The sequence below is a fragment of the Triticum urartu genome, chromosome 1A (genome assembly GCF_056163025.1).
Source record: "Triticum urartu cultivar PI428250 chromosome 1A, HENAU_Tu73, whole genome shotgun sequence".
NCBI lineage: Eukaryota > Viridiplantae > Streptophyta > Magnoliopsida > Poales > Poaceae > Triticum > Triticum urartu.
Genome location: NC_141873.1, coordinates 139,664,470 through 139,682,194, shown reverse-complemented (window position 1 = coordinate 139,682,194; position 17,725 = coordinate 139,664,470).

Sequence of the window (17,725 nt, the reverse complement as noted above, 5' to 3'; positions counted from 1 at the left end):
TTGCCTCCTTGATTTCCGTGCGTGCCATTTTATTGTTTCCTTATAAATAGGGATAGAGGGCCCCACTTTTCACTTTTACCCCCGCCCTTCTCTTTTCTTCTTCTTCTTCTTCCTCGCGTCGACCGTCGCTGCCGAAGCTCCGCCGCCCCAGTCGACCTTCACGAGAAGCTCCATCCAGGCCGCTGCATCAACCTGATTGTGACCAGTGATCACGGTGCCTACCCGCTACTCATATGGCACCTCCAGGTATTCATCTTTTCTCACTTCCAATCTGCATTAGGTCACCCTAGTTCATCATGTTTGTCCAATTCCATCGCAGTTCATGCATCTGTCACTTTGCGCAATCCAAATACTGAAGCCGTGCGGTAGTACTTCTGATGTTTGTCTCAAATCGTAGATTCATTATTTCCTCCTAATATTCAATCCCCAACTTACTAGTTCTTTCGCAATCATATTTTTTGAACTGCCGTAGATCCAAAATTATAGGCATAATCTGTGAAACTTGTTTGCCCAACACTTGGTGAAATTCTGAGAAGAATGAAATCAGTAGTTGTTTCACCCACCCTTCAATGTTTGGGCGCCTTAATAATAAATTCGCAATCTTGTAACCCACCAACCCTCTCTGGCCACCGTAATTTTAACCCGCCATATTTTTGCTCCCTGTCCATAGCTTTTTAAACCACCAATCATGACGAAGACTCCCACTTCTTGCGATTGGGTCGCTTCTAAAGTTTCTGAACTTTCTCTCCAAGAGTATGTTGATATGGGAGTCTTACCAACGAAGGATACCATCCATTGGCGAGTTCCACGCGTTGAAACTAGACCTCAACCTAAAGAAGGTGAAGTCATCATCTTTGCGGATCACCTCCTCGGCGGCTTCTCGCCACCTGGGTCAAAATTCTTCTAGGATGTTCTCCATTTTTACAATATTCACCCTCAAACATTGGTCCCAACTCTGTTTCCAATATATGCAATTTTCAAGTCTTCTGCGAAGTGTACCTTCAACAAGAGCCTGAGGTTGATTTGTTAAGAGAGTATTTCTATCTGAAGATGACCGATGAGCCTAGTCTCGAGCTTGGTGGAATTTCCATTCAGAGGCGACAAGATATTATTTTTCCGGCAGCTGTATTGCCTAGTTACCCCAAAGATTGGAACTGCACGTGGTTCTACTGTTAAGACACATCTCCGGCTAGTGAGAATCCCCTATCAGGTTTTCACCCTTTCCGGCTTAGCCCCACCCACGCGCTTCCAGATTGTATCTCTGCTGCAGAACGGGCTAAGTATTCAACCATCTTTCCAAAGATAAGAGCCGTGGTAGCCAACAACTTGTCTGGAGTCGACCTGGTCCGTTGTTGGATCTCGTGGAGAATTTTGCCATTAAGCCGGCGTAGCGGCTTAATGCGTGAGTATATAGGCGACACAAAGGACCCTCAATGCTACAACCAGACACCCTTGACTAATGAGGAAGCCACCGCTCTGGTTAAATCATTACTTGGAGAGACTTTGGAAAATTGCCGCAAAGTAGGAGTGAACCCTTTCTGCGTGCTCAGTGCGGCTCCACCTGTAAGTGTCTTCGATAAAATTTCGTCATGTTTTCATCAATATTTATAACTTTCACCTTATTTCAGTTTTCTATTGCTCATTTGAATACAGGCCGACTCTCCATTCTGGAGAAAGAAACTTCAAGCCGCCCCCTAGTCCAAAAGCTTAAGACCAACGCCCGTGGTCCGGGCCGCCATAAAAATTTAGCAGCGGAATATCTTCTCAAGCTAGTTGACTCAGAGGTAGAACTTAACTACCTTGGTCGCCTTTTTATGCAACTTATTGACGCCGACTCTTCTCAGGATGACACAGAGACAAGCCAAGCCGACGCTGCAGAGGTAATCCCTGTCTCCTCCGACTCAGAACCTTTACCAAGAAAGACAACTCGGTGGGTCGTCCGGAAGGTGAAATTTTCTCATCCTCCTGCTCACTTGGACCCCAGCTTTCTTTTGAAGAAACAACAACACGAGCCAAGACGCCCGACCCAGAGCGGCGGCTCTCAAGATGAGCCGGATCTTCAAATATCAATCTTGTATAGTTTTTCAACCATTACTTCATAGTAACAAGATGAGCCATACTGATAATTAGCTCTAAGATCCAAATATGTAGCCCCCAAGGGCCGGCTTAACTTAATAAGATGAGCCGGGACATACCGTCACTTCAGAAATCCAAATATGTAGCCCCAAAGGGCTGGCTTAACTTAATAAGATGAGCGAGGACTTATAGTCTCTTCAGAAATCCAAATATGTAGCCCCCAAGGGCCACTTTAACTTAATAAGATGAGCCGGGTCGCAAATTTTTTTAAACGACCTACATTAGCCCCCAAGTGCCAAGTGTATTGCTTGCAATGTTCTTGGGACTTGACTAACCATGCCTTACTAGACTTGCTCCTTGTGTTGTAACCATTGCTTTATTTATTTCAGACAGAATTGAACATGAAGGAATTGCAAGTTGGCGATTTAAGAAAAAGCTTAAAGCTATAGCAGACTGAAACTTCCCAGGCCAAGTTAGATCTGAAGGCCTCATTAGAAGAGATTGAAAAACTTAAAACAAGTTTTGTTACTGAGAGAGGCACCTGGGAGACTGAAAAGGTTGCTCTAGCAAAAAGGGCCGAAGATGCGGAAGCTACACTTAACCGGTAACCGAAGAGTTATCCGGCTTAAAGCAACACATGACTCATATGGCAGCCGCCATCTTCAGTAAGTATAAAGTGCAATTCAGATTCTGTAACTTGCCTAGCGTATCACATATGTGCATTGCTTAGCTCGTCTGGCGACTCTTGTTTGACTTCTTAACAGGCCCCAGGATTGCAAATCTTGGTCAGAATATGATATTGAAGTTGAAGGTGGTTTATTCTTTAACAGAACAAGTATACTCTGGCACCCTCCGTAGTCTTATGGCCTTAGGAGGGAACAGAAAACCACCGAGTCAAATCAAGATTGTTATGGATCATTTGTAAATGTTCCCAGGCCAGATTGTAGAACAAAAATTATCAACCGCCCAGTCGGAGCCATCGTTGCTCTTGGTCGGGCCAAAGCATGGCAATCTGAGCTTGACATGGAGGAAATAGCCTGGGTGCCCGGAGTTCAAAGATGACCAGTCACCATTTGAAGAGAAAGACTTCAATCAATGCGTGTGAGAGATGCGGCCCGTGGCTTGCAATCTTGTTGCAGAGCTAAACTTAAGCAAGTACACACCGGCTTGTGACGAAAACAATCAAAAGATTAAGCCGCCGGCTCATGATGTTGTCAATATCATTCCTCCTCGGTGTAAGCATATCTTCACCCCTGACGTTGACCATTCAATTATACTTAACGATAAAGCCACATTCGACGCTTTAAACGACATTGAGTGGACAACGGCTGATCTTCAGATGATCGACGAGGAAGAGTCGGCACAGGAGGACCCGCAATCTTCAAGGCGACAGGAAGAGAATTGATCATAACAATGACGATCCAGGCGGCTCTCAGGCCAGGTTAGGGGAGTGCAGCTCGCGAAACGCTTGATTTAAACCTTTTTGGGATGAACACATCCTTGTAATAGGGTAGTTAAAACAATGATTTGCCATGACATGCCTTCATGCATCTTGATCTTTGATGTTTGACCCGCCAGTTTAATCTTTATGATAAACCTAATGTGATCATACATATGAGCCATACCAGCACTTTTCATTTGAAGTTTTACATGCCCTATAGAGTCAAAACATGCTGGTGGCTTAAACATGAACAACCAGTGCGGGTGACAACCCAAGACTTACAACCTCATGACGTCAACTGTTTAAACCAAAATATGCTGGCGACTTGAAGTCCAAAGCCAGGGCGGGTTATAACCCAAAAATACTCAAACATGAGCCATCTAATCGAAGCCTCACGACCCATATAGTCAAAATTTGCACAACAACAAAATCTTAGGTGAAACAAATCCAAAGAAATCAAAATAGAAAATACAAAAAATCTCAAATAATTGTTTGGCCGGTTTACCAGAACATGACCAAACAAGTTGGCTCACTGGCCATGTGCTTTCAAGGCCGCACAGCTGTTGAGTTTATCCTTGCTCACTGTAAGCCGGCTCTCACATGAAACAAGCCGCCATTTTAACCTTAACAAGTCTAGGGTCTTAAAAAAGATTGACTGTTAAGAGTTCGACGGGTCACCTGGCGGAGTAGCAAGTTGCAAACAGGAAGGTATAACTCATAATATGGCAACTCACGCCGGTCAAGAGGGTATGAAATCTAAACCTCAGTTGGTTGGAAGCCCTCAAGTGACTCAGTTAATAAAGACTCAGATACACAGAAATGAAATGACAGAGGCCCTGAATATTTCAGGGATGCCGACTTTATTATATTGATCATAAAATATACATACATCGCCAGAAGTATGTACAATGGGGAGAGCCGGTGGCTCAAGTTGGTCTCCTGCTCAGAGGTGCGTGACTTCTTGTTCTCACGTATATCAATGAGATAATACGAGCCATTGTTGAGGTTCTTACTAATCACAAAAGGTCCTTCCCAAGGTGGAGACAACTTATGCATATTTGTCTAGTCTTGAATCAACCGGAGCACTAAATCGCCTTCTTGAAATGCCCATGTCTTGACTCTGCGGCTATGATAGCGATGTAGATCTTGTTGATATATCGCTGAATGAGCCGCCGCAAGGTCACACTCCTCATCCAAAGCATCGAGTGTGTTTTGACATGCTATCTCATTATCAACTTCAATGTAAGCCGCCACACGAGGTGAGTCATGACGGATATCACTTGGAAGAACCGCCTCTGCACCATAAACCATGAAGAAAGGCATATAGCTTGTTGACCTATTGGGGGTGGTATTGATACTCCAGAGCACTAAAGGTAACTCCTCAATCCAACAACTCGGCGTTCGTTCCAAAGGAACCATAAGCCAGGGCTTAATGCCTTTCAAAATTTCCTGGTTAGCCCTTTATGCCTGACCATTAGACTGGGGATGAGCCACAGAAGAAACATCAAGCCGAATATGCTCTTTTTGATAGAACTCCTGAAGGAAATATTCCCTAGAGGCAATAATAAAGTTATTATTTATTTCCTTATATCATGATAAATGTTTATTATTCATGCTAGAATTGTATTAACCGGAAACATAATACATGTGTGAATACATAGACAAACAGAGTGTCACTAGTATGCCTCTACTTGACTAGCTCGTTAATCAAAGATGGTTATGTTTCCTAACCATGAACAAAGAGTTGTTATTTGATTAACATGATCACATCATTAGTTGAATGATCTGATTGACATGACCCATTCCATTAGCTTAGCACCCGATCGTTTAGTATGTTCCTATTGCTTTCTTCATGACTTATACATGTTCCTATGACTATGAGATTATGCAACTCCCATTTGCCGTAGGAACACTTTGGGTGCTACCAAACGTCACAACATTATTGGGTGATTATAAAGGAGCATTACAGGTGTCTCCAAAGGTAGATGTTGGGTTGGCGTATTTCGAGATTAGGATTTGTCACTCCGATTGTCGGAGAGGTATCTCTGGGCCCTCAAGGTAATGCACATCACATAAGCCTTGCAAGCATTACAACTAAGATGTTAGTTGTGAGATGATGTATTACGGAACGAGTAAAGAGACTTGCCGGTAACGAGATTGAACTAGGTATTGGATACCGACGATCGAATCTCGGGCAAGTAACATACCGATGACAAAGGGAACAACGTATGTTGTTATGCGGTCTGACCGATAAAGATCTTCATAGAATATGTAGGAGCCAATATGGGCATCCAGGTCCCGCTATTGGTTATTGACTGGAGACGTGTCTCGATCATGTCTACATTGTTCTCGAACCGTAGGGTCCGCACGCTTAACGTTACGATGACAGTTATTATGAGTTTATGTATTTTGATGTACCGAAGTTAGTTCGGAGTCCCGGATGTGATCACGGACATGACGAGGAGTCTCGAAATGGTCGAGACATAAAGATTGATATATTGGAAGCCTATGTTTGGATATCGGAAGTGTTCCGGGTGAAATCGGTATTTTACCGGAGTACCGGGAGGTTACCGGAACCCCCCGGGAGCTATATAGGCCTTAGTGGGCTTTAGTGGAAAGGAGAAAGGGGCAACCCAAGGTGGGCCGCGCGCCTCCCCCCTCCCCTAGTCCTTTTAGGACAAGGAGAGGTGGCCGGCCACCCTCTCTCTCTTTCCCCCTCGGGGAATCCTATTCCAACTAGGATTGGGGGGGGGGGGGGGGTCCTACTCCCGGTAGGAGTAGGACTCCTCCTGCGCCCTCCTCCTGGCCGGCCGCCCCCTCCCCCTTGGATCCTTTATATACGGGGGCAGGGGGCACCTCTTGACTCACAAGTTGATCCTTGAGATCGTTCCTTAGACGTGTGCGGTGCCCCCTGCCACCATATTCCACCTCGATTATATTGTAGCAGTGCTTAGGCGAAGCCCTGTGACGGTAGAACATCAAGATCGTCACCACGCCGTCGTGCTGACGGAACTCCTCCCCGACGCTTTGCTGGATCGGAGCCCGGGGATCGTCATCGAGCTGTACATGTGCTAAGAACTTGGAGGTGCCGGAGTAACGGTGCTTGGATCGGTCGGATCGGGAAGACGTACGACTACTTCCTCTACGTTGCGTCAATGCTTCCGCAGTCGGCTGCGTGGGTACGTAGACAACACTCTCCCCTCTTGTTGCTGTGCAGCACCATGATCTTGTGTGTGCGTAGGAAAAATTTGAAATTACTGCGTTCCCCAACTTGTGGTATCAGAGCCTAGGTTTTATGGTTTGATGTTATATGCACGAGTAGAACACAAGTGAGTTGTGGGTGATATAAGTCATACTGCCTACCAGCATGTCATACTTTGGTTCGGCGGTATTGTTGGACGAGACGACCCGGACCAACATTACACGTACGCTTACGCGAGACCGGTTCTCCCGACGTGCTTTGCACATAGGTGGCTTGCGGGCGACAGTCTCTCCAACTTTAGTTCAACCGAGTGTGGCTACGCCCGGTCCTTGCGAAGGTTAAAATGGAGTCAAATTGACAAACTATCGTTGTGGTTTTGATGCGTAGGTCCTTGCGAAGGTTCTTGCTTAAGCCCGTAGCAGCCACGTAAAACTTGCAACAACAAAGTAGAGGACGTCTAACTTGTTTTTGCAGGGCATGTTGTGATGTGATATGGCCAAGACATGATGCTAAATTTTATTGTATGAGATGATCATGTTTTGTAACCGAGTTATCGGCAACTGGCAGGAGCCATATGGTTGTCGCTTTATTGTATGCAATGCAATCGCGATGTAATGCTTTACTTTATCACTAAGCGGTAGCGATAGTCGTGGAAGCATAAGATTGGCGAGACGACAACGATGCTACGATGGAGATCAAGGTGTCGCGCCGGTGACAATGGTGATCATGACGGTGCTTCGGAGATGGAGATCACAGGCACAAGATGATGATGGCCATATCATATCACTTATATTGATTGCATGTGATGTTTATCTTTTATGCACCTTATCTTGCTTTGATTGACGGTAGCATTATAAGATGATCTCTCACTAAATTATCAAGAAGTGTTCTCCCTGAGTATGCACCGTTGCCAAAGTTCGTCGTGCCCAGACATCACGTGATGATCGGGTGTGATAAGCTCTACGTCCATCTACAACGGGTGCAAGCCAGTTTTGCACACGTAGAATACTCGGGTTATACTTGACGAGCCTAGCATATGCAGATATGGCCTCGGAACACGGAGACCGAAAGGTCGAGCGTGAATCATATTGTAGATATGATCAACATAATGATGTTCACCATTGAAGACTAATCCATCTCACGTGATGATCGGTTATGGTTTAGTTGATTTGGATCACGTGATCACTTAGAAGATTAGAGGGATGTCCATCTAAGTGGGAGTTCTTAAGTAATATGATTAATTGAACTTTAATTTATCATGAACTTAGTATTAGCATATCTATGTTGTAGATCAATAGCTGGCGTTGTTGCTTTCATATGTTTATTTTGATATGTTCCTAGAGAAAATTGTGTTGAAAGATGTTAGTAGCAATGATGCGGATTGGATCCGTGATCTGAGGTTTATCCTCATTGCTGCATAGAAGAATTATGTCCTTGATGCACTGCTAGGTGACAGACCTATTGCAGGAGCAGATGCAGACGTTATGAACGTTTGGCTAGCTCAATATGATGACTACTTGATAGTTTAAGTGCACCATGCTTAACGGCTTAGAATCGGGACTTCAAAGACGTTTTGAACGTCATGGACCATATGAGATGTTCCAGGAGTTGAAGTTAATATTTCAAGCAAATACCCGAGTTGAGAGATATGAAGTCTCCAACAAGTTCTATAGCTAAAATATGGAGGAGAATCGCTCAACTAGTGAGCATGTGCTCAGATTGTCTGGGTACTACAATCGCTTGAATCAAGTGGGAGTTAATCTTCCAGATAAGGTAGTGATTGACAGAATTCTCTAGTCACCATCACCAAGTTAGTAGAACTTCGTGATGAACTATAATATGCAAGGGATAACGGAAACAACTCCCAAGCTCTTCGTGATGCTGAAATCAACGAAGGTAGAAATCAAGAAAAACATTAAGTGTTGATGGTTGACAAGATCACTAGTTTCAAGAAAAGGGCAGAGGGAAGAAGGGGAACTTCAAGAAAAACAGCAAGCAAGTTGCTGCTCAAGTAAAGAAGCCCAAGTCTGGTCCTAAGCCTGAGACTAAGTGCTTCTACTGCAAAGGGACTGGTCACTGGAAGCGGAACTACCCCAAGTGATTGGCGGATAAGAAGGATGGCAAAGTGAACATAAGTATATTTGATATACATGTTATTGATGTGTACTTTACTAGTGTTTATAGCAAACCCTCAGTATTTGATACTAGTTCAGTTGCTATGATTAGTAACTCGAAACGGGAGTTGCAGAATAAACAGAGACTAGTTAAGGGTGAAGTGACGATGTGTGTTGGAAGTGGTTCCAAGATTGATATGATCATCATCGCACACTCCCTATAATTTCGAGATTAGTGTTGAACCTAAATAAGTGTTATTTGGTGTTTGCATTGAGCATGAATATGATTTGATCATGTTTACTGTAATACGGTTATTCATTTAAGTAAGAGAATAAATTGTTGTTTTGTCTATATGAATAAAACCTTATATGGTTACACACCCAATGAAAATAGTTCGTTGGATCTCGATCGTAGTGATACAAATAATCATAATATTGAAACCAAAAGATGCAAAGTTAATAATGATAGTGCAACTTATTTGTAGCACTGCCATTTAGGTCATATTGGTGTAAAGCGCATGAAGAAACTCCATGCCGATGGGCTTTTGGAATCACTTGATTATGAGTCAGTTGATGCTTGCGAACCATGCCTCATGGGCAAGATGACTAAGACTCTGTTCTTCGGAACAATGGAGCGAGCAACGGATTTGTTGGAAATCATACATACTGATGTATATGGTCCGATGAATATTGAGGCTCGCGACAAGTATCATTATTTTCTGATCTTCACAGATGATTTGAGCAGATATGAGTATATCTACTTGATGAAACATAAGTCTGAAACATTTGAAAAGTTCAAAGAATTTCAGAGTGAAGTGAAAAATCATCGTAACAAGAAAATAAAGTTTCTACGTTCTGATCGTAGAGAAGAGTATTTGAGTTACGAGTTTGGCCTTCAGTTAAAAACAATGTGAAATAGTTTCACTACTCATGCCACCTGGAACACCACAATGTAATGGTGTGTCCGAACGTCATAACCGTACTTTAGTGGATATAGTGCAATCTATGATGTATCTTACCAATCTACCACTATCGTTTTGGGGTTATGCATTAGAGACAGCTGCATTCACGTTAAATAGGGCACCATCTAAATCCGTTGAGACGACACCGTATGAACTATGGTTTAGCAAGAAACCTAAGCTGTCGTTTCTTAAAGTTTGAGGTTGCAATGCTTATGTGAAAAAGTTTCAACCTGATAAGCTAAAACCCAAATCGGAGAAAAATGTCTTCATAGGATACCCAAAGGAGATTGTTGGGTACACCTTCTATCACAGATCCGAAGGCAAGAATTTTGTTGCTAAATTTGGAAACTTTCTGGAGAAGGAGTTTCTCTCGAAAGAAGTGAGTGGGAGGAAAGTAGAACTTGATGAGGTAACTGTACCTCCTCCCTTATTGGAAAGTAGTACATCACAGAAACCGTTTTCTGTGACACCTACACCAATTAGTGAGGAAGCTAATGATGATGATCATGAAACTTCAGATCAAGTTACTACCGAATCTCGTAGGTAAACCAGAGTGAGATCCGGACCAGAGTGGTACGGTAATCCTGTTCTGGAAGTCATGTTACTAGACCATGACGAACTTGCGAACTATGAGGAAGCGATGATGAGCCCAGATTCCGCAAAATGGTTTGAGGCCATGAAATCTGAGATATGATCCATGTATGAGAACAAAGTATGGACTTTGATGGATTTTCCTGATGATCGGCAAGCCATAGAAAATAAATGGATCTTCAAGAGGAAGACGGACGCTGATAGTAGTGTTACTATCTACAAAACTAGAATTGTCGCAAAAGGTTTTCGACAAGTTCAAGGTGTTGACTACGATGAGAGTTTCTCACTCGTATCTATGCTTAAGTCTGTTCGAATCATGTTAGCAATTGCCACATTTTATGAAATCTGGCAAATGGATAAACAAAACTGCATTCCTTAATGGATTTATTAAAGAAGAGTTGTATACGATGCAACTAGAAGGTTTTGTCGATCCTAAAGGTGTTAACAAAATATGCAAGCTCCAGCAATCCATCTATGGACTGGTACAAGCATCTCGGAGTTGGAATATACACTTTGATGAGTTGATCAAAGCATATAGTTTTATACAGACTTGCGGTGAAGCCTGTATTTACAAGAAAGTGAGTGGGAGCACTACAGCATTTCTGATAAGTATATGTGAATGACATATTGTTGATCGGAAATAATGTAGAATTATTCTGTAAAGCATAAAGGAGTATTTGAAAGGAGTTTTTTTTAAAAGAAAGACTTCAGTAAAGCTGCTTACATATTGAGCTTCAAGATCTATAAAGATAGATCAAGACGCTTGATAAGTTTTTTCAATGAGTACATACCTTGACAAGATTTTTGAAGTAGTTCAAAATAGAGCAGTCAAAGAAAGAGTTCTTGCCTGTATTACAAGGTGCGAAGTTGAGTAAGACTCAAAACCCGACCACGGCATAAGATAGAAAGAGAATGAAAGTCATTCCCTATGCCTTGGCCATAGGTTCTATAAAGTATGCCATGCTGTATACCAGATCTATTGTATACCCTGCACTGATTTAGCAAGGGAGTATGATAGTGATCTAGGAGTAGATCACTGGACAGCGGTCAGAATTATCCTTAGTAAAATAAGGATATGTTTCTCGATTATGGACGTGACAAAAAGGTTCGTCGTAAAAAGTTACGTCAATGCAAGTTTTGACACAGATCTGGATGACTCTAAGTCTCGATCTAGATACATATTGAAAGTGGGAGCAATTAGCTAGAGTAGCTCCATGCAGAGCATTGTAGACATATAATTCGCAAAATACTTACGGATCTGTATGTGACAGACCCGTTGACTAATATAATCTCACAAGAAAAACATGATCACACCTTAGTACTCTTTGGGTGTTAATCACGTAATACAATGTGAACTAGATTATTGACTCTAGTAAACCCTTTGGGTGTTGGTCACATATCGATGTGGACTATGGGTGTTAATCACATGGTGATGTGAACTATTGCTGTTAAATCACATGGCGATGTGAACTAGATTATTGACTCTAGTGAAAGTGGGAGACTGAAGGAAATATGCCCTAGAGGCAATAATAAAGTTATTATTTATTTCCTTATATCATGATAAATGTTTATTATTCATGCTAGAATTGTATTAACCGGAAACATAATACATGTGTGAATACATAGACAAACAGAGTGTCACTAGTATGCCTCTACTTGACTAGATCGTTAATCAAAGATGGTTATGTTTCCTAACCATGAACAAAGAGTTGTTATTTGATTAACAGGATCACATCATTAGTTGAATGATCTGATTGACATGACCCATTCCATTAGCTTAGCACCCGATCGTTTAGTATGTTGCTATTGCTTTCTTCATGACTTATACATGTCCCTATGACTATGAGATTATGCAACTCCCGTTTGCCGTAGGAACACTTTGGGTGCTACCAAACGTCACAACGTTACTGGGTGATTATAAAGGAGCATTACAGGTGTCTCCAAAGGTAGATGTTGGGTTGGCGTATTTCGAGATTAGGATTTGTCACTCCGATTGTCGGAGAGGTATGTCTGGGCCCTCTCGGTAATGCACATCACATAAGCCTTGCAAGCATTACAACTAAGATGTTAGTTGTGAGATGATGTATTACGGAACGAGTAAAGAGACTTGCCGGTAACGAGATTGAACTAGGTATTGGATACCGACGATCGAATCTCGGGCAAGTAACATACCGATGACAAAGGGAACAACGTATGTTGTTATGTGGTCTGACCGATAAAGATCTTCGTAGAATATGTAGGAGCCAATATGGGCATCCAGGTCCCGCTATTGGTTATTGACCGGAGACGTGTCTCGGTCATGTCTACATTGTTCTCGAACCGTAGGGTCCGCACGCTTAACGTTACGATGACAGTTATTATGAGTTTATGCATTTTGATGTACCGAAGTTAGTTCGGAGTCCCGGATGTGATCACAGACATGACGAGGAGTCTCGAAATGGTCGAGACATAAAGATTGATATATTGGAAGCCTATGTTTGGATATCGGAAGTGTTTCGGGTGAAATCGGTATTTTACCGGAGTACCGGGAGGTTACCGGAACCCCCCGGGAGCTATATAGGCCTTAGTGGGCTTTAGTGGAAAGGAGAAAGGGGCAACCCAAGGTGGGACGCGCGCCTCCCCCCTCCCCTAGTTCTATTAGGACAAGGAGAGGTGGCCGGCCACCCTCTCTCTCTTTCCCCCTCGGGGAATCCTATTCCAACTAGGATTGGGGGGGAGTCCTACTCCCGGTAGGAGTAGGACTCCTCCTGCGCCCTCCTCCTTGCCGGCCGCCCCCTCCCCCTTGGATCCTTTATATACGGGGGCAGGGGGGCACCTCTAGACACATAATTTGATCCTTGAGATCGTTCCTTAGCCGTGTGCGGTGCCCCCTGCCACCATATTCCACCTTGATTATATTGTAGCAGTGCTTAGGCGAAGCCCTATGACGGTAGAACATCAAGATCGTCACCACGCCGTCGTGCTGACGGAACTCCTCCCCGACGCTTTGCTGGATTGGAGCCCGGGGATCGTCATCGAGCTGTACGTGTGCTAAGAACTCGGAGGTGCCGGAGTAACGGTGCTTGGATCGGTCGGATCGGGAAGACGTACGACTACTTCCTCTACGTTGCGTCAACGCTTTCGCAGTCGGTCTGCGTGGGTACGTAGACAACACTCTCCCCTCTCGTTGCTGTGCATCACCATGATCTTGCGTGTGCGTAGGAAAATTTTGAAATTACTGCGTTCCCCAACAACTCCTTCATAGCACCCTTAGACAGATTAGTGCCATTATCAATGATGATACTATGGGGGTAACCAAAATGGAAGATCAATTGTTTAACAAACTAAACTGCAGTCGCTGCATCAAACTTGCTAATCGGCTCTGCCTCAACCCACTTGGTAAACTTGTCAACCGCCAGCAAAAGGTGGGTCTTCTTATCTGCAGATATCTTGAACGGTCCAACCATATCAAGACCCCAGACTGCAAATGACCAAGTTATTGGAATCATCCTCAATTCTTGATCTAGCACATGAGCCTGCCTTGCAAATTTCTGACACCCATCACACTTACTGACAATGTCCTGTGAATCAGCATGAGTTGTCAACCAATAAAATCCATGACGAAACACCTTAGCCACCAAGGATTTAGAGCCGACATGATGACCACAACCACCTTCATGAATTTCTTTTAAGATCTCACGGCCCTCCCCAGGAGAAACACAACGTTGAAACACGCCTATCACACTGCATCGGTGTAACTCGCCATTGACAATGGTCATAGACTTAGACCGGCGGGTCATTTGTCTTTCTAGAATTTCACCCTCATGTAACTCGCCCCGGGTCATATAAGCCATATAAGGCAAAGTCCAATCAGGAATAACATGAAGAGCCGCCACGAGCTGTGCCTCCGGGTCAGGAATAACAAGGTCTCCTTCAGATGGCAACTTGACAGAAGGATTGTGGAGCACATCTAGGAACACATTAGGAGGCACCGACTTACATTGAGAACCAAGGAGGCTTAAGGCATCAGCCGCCTCATTCTTCCTTCGATCAAGGTGATCCACCTGATAACCTTTAAAATGACCAACAATATTATCAACCGCTTGGTGATAAGCCGCCATGAGCGGGTCTTTAGAGTCCCAAGTGCCTGAGACTTGCTGAGCCACCAGGTCTGAATCGCCAAAGCACCTAATCCGGCTTAAATCATCCTTTGGCCATACAAAGGCCATGGAGTAAAGCCTCATATTCAGCTGCATTGTTAGTACAAGGAAACATTAACCTCAAAACATAGCAAAACTTATCACCTCGTGGGGAAGTTAAAATAACTCCAGCCCCGAGCCCTCCAACTGCTTAGACCCATCAAAGTGGATTGTCCAATAGGTGTTGTTGGGCTTCTCCTCACGCATCTGTAAGTTTGTCCAGTCATTTTTGAAATCCACTAAAGCCTGAGATTTAATGGCTGTTCTTGGCACATATTTCAAACTATCAGGCCCAAGTTCAATTGCCCATTTAGCAACCCATGCGGTAGCCTCTCTGTTCTGAATAATATCCCCTAAGGGAGCAGAACTGACCACAGTGATAGGATGAACAAGAAAATATTGCTTCAACTTGCGGCTTTCCATGAACACCCCATACACCAATTTCTGCCAATGGGGATATCGTTGCTTGGACTCAATCAACACCTCACTAACATAATAAACTGGCTGTTGAACAGGAAATTGCTTACCCGCCTCTTTGCATTCCACAACTATAGCCACACTGACAGCCTTGCTATTAGCCGCCACAGATAGGAGCAAAGGCTCTTCCTCAACCGGAGCAACAAGGACGGGCGGCTCAACTAGCTGTTTCTTGAGCGCCTCAAATGCCTCATTAGCAGCATTACTCCAGACGAAGTGATCCATCTTCTTCATCATCTGATACAAAGGAATTTCCTTCTCTCCCAGGCGACTTATAAAACGGCTCAAATCTGCAATACGACCCGCCAGACGCTGGACATCATTGACACATGTCAGCTCAGCAAAGGAGGTGATAGCTTTGATCTTCTCCTGGTTAGATTCAATGCCCCTTTGTGACACCATAAACCCCAGCAGTTTGCCTGCAGGCACACCAAAGACACACATGGATGGGTTAAGCATCATCTTGTAGAACCGGAGATTATCAAAAGTTTCTTTCAGATCATCCAGGAGAGTCTCCTTCTTCCTAGATTTGACCACAATATCATCCACATAAGCATGAACATTATGCCGAATTTGACTGTTGACACGTCTCTATTGTATCTACTTTTCCTAACGCTTTTCCTCTTGTTTTGGACTCTAATTTGCATGATTTGAATGAAACTAACCCGAACTGACGCTGTTTTTAGCAAAACTACCATGGCGTTGTTTTTGTGCAGAAATAAAAGTTGTCAAATTGGAACGAAACTTTGCGAGGATTTTTTATTCAATAAATAAGAATTTCTGGAGCCAAGAATCAACGGAGGGGGCACCTGGGTGGGCACAACCCACCAGGGTGCCCACCTCCAGGCGCGCCCAGGTGGGTTGTCCCCACCTGGTGGCCCCATAGACTTCAACCTTGATACTATAAATTCACATATTTGGAGAGAAAAATTAGGGAGAAAGAATTATCATGTTTCACGAGACGGAGCCACCGCCACCTCATGTTCTTCATCGGGAGGCTAGATCTGGAGTCCGTTTGGGGCTCCAGAGAGGGGGATCTTCGTCATCACCAACCCTTCTCCATCACCAATTCCATGATGCTCCCTGTCGGTGTCAAAACCGGCGGATCTCGGGTAGGGGGCCCCAACTGTGCGTCTAGGCCGGATGGTAACAGGAGGCAGGGAACACGATGTTTTACCCAGGTTCGGGCCCTCTTGATGGAGGTAAAACCCTACGTCCTGCTTGATTAATATTGATGATATGGGTAGTACAAGAGTAGATCTACCACGAGATCAAGGAGGCTAAACCCTAGAAGCTAGCCTATGGTATGATTGTTGTATATGGAGTTGATTGCCTATGGACTACAACCCTTCGGTTTATATAGACACCGGATAGGGTTAGGGTTAAATAGAGTCGGTTACAATGGTAGGAGATCTTGAGTATCCGCATCGCCAAGCTTGCCTTCCATGCCAAGGAAAGTCCCATCCGGACACGGGACGAAGTCTTCAATCTTGTATCTTCATAGTCCAGGAGTCCGGCTGAAGGTATAGTCCGGCTACCCGAACACCCCCTAATCCAGGACTCCCTCAGTAGCCCCCGAACCAGGCTTCAATGATGACGAGTCCGGCGCGCAGATTGTTCGGCATTGCAAGGCGGGTTCTTATCCAAATCTTGTGTACCTGTAGGAATAATGTCCGATTTTTGTAATGTAGTGCTCCTCGGCTTCCACGCCCAATAATGGCCATCTTCCACGTGTCAAACGAATGCGAAAAGCCGGGGAGTTTTTACATCCACACCCCTAGCCGTATAAACGAGCCGCTTATTTAACGGGATGGGGATTTAGGTCCAAACCACATCTTCTCCTTTCCGCGAGTCATCATCAGAGCGCTTCCAGCAAAGGTCCATTCCAACATGACCAGCCGTCGCAGCTCCTCCCCTCGCCCCTCCGGTCCCAAACCCAGGGACTGGGAGAGTTGCACCATCCCGCACAGCGAGTTAGTGTCGCTTCAGGCCTAGGGATTTCTCCCTCAGGCATACATGGTCCCGGTCCGAGCCGGTCTCACCACCTACAATGGTGGAAAACAAGCGGAGAGCACCCCCAATCCTTCTAAAGGAGAGCGGGTGTGCCTCGTCCCCTATCTAATAAGGGGACTGGGATTTCCAATTCATCCATTTCTCCGCGGGCTTCTGGAGTTCTACGGCCTCCAGCCGCACAATCTCACGCCCGCCTTCGTATTACATATTGCGGGTTTCGTCGCCCTTTGCAAGCTATTTTTAGGCGTTGAGGCTCATTTCGCGCTGTGGAAGAGGTTATTCTACCTGGTGCCCCGTTCTCGAGAGGGGTCTATATACCAAGTGGGCGGAGCCGAAGTATGGCGCATCGCCGGGACCGGATACCTATCCGGAACCCCAAAGAAGGCGTTCGAGGACTAGCCTTCGGAATGGTTTTACATAGATGACGTCCCGCTACTGGACCCTATCCGGGTCGGTCTCCCTGAGTTCAACAGTGCCCCATTGAAGAAACACTTGAGCTGGCGTCCGCGGAGCTCTCAGAAAGAATGCGACAGAGACGTCCTTTACCTGATGGGCCGGATAAGACTGTTGGCTCATTTCGGACTAACCATGATTGGAGTCATGGCCGCATGCATTATGCGAGGGGTGCAGCCGCTTCAATATAGAGGCCACCCCATGCGGGATTTCAACAG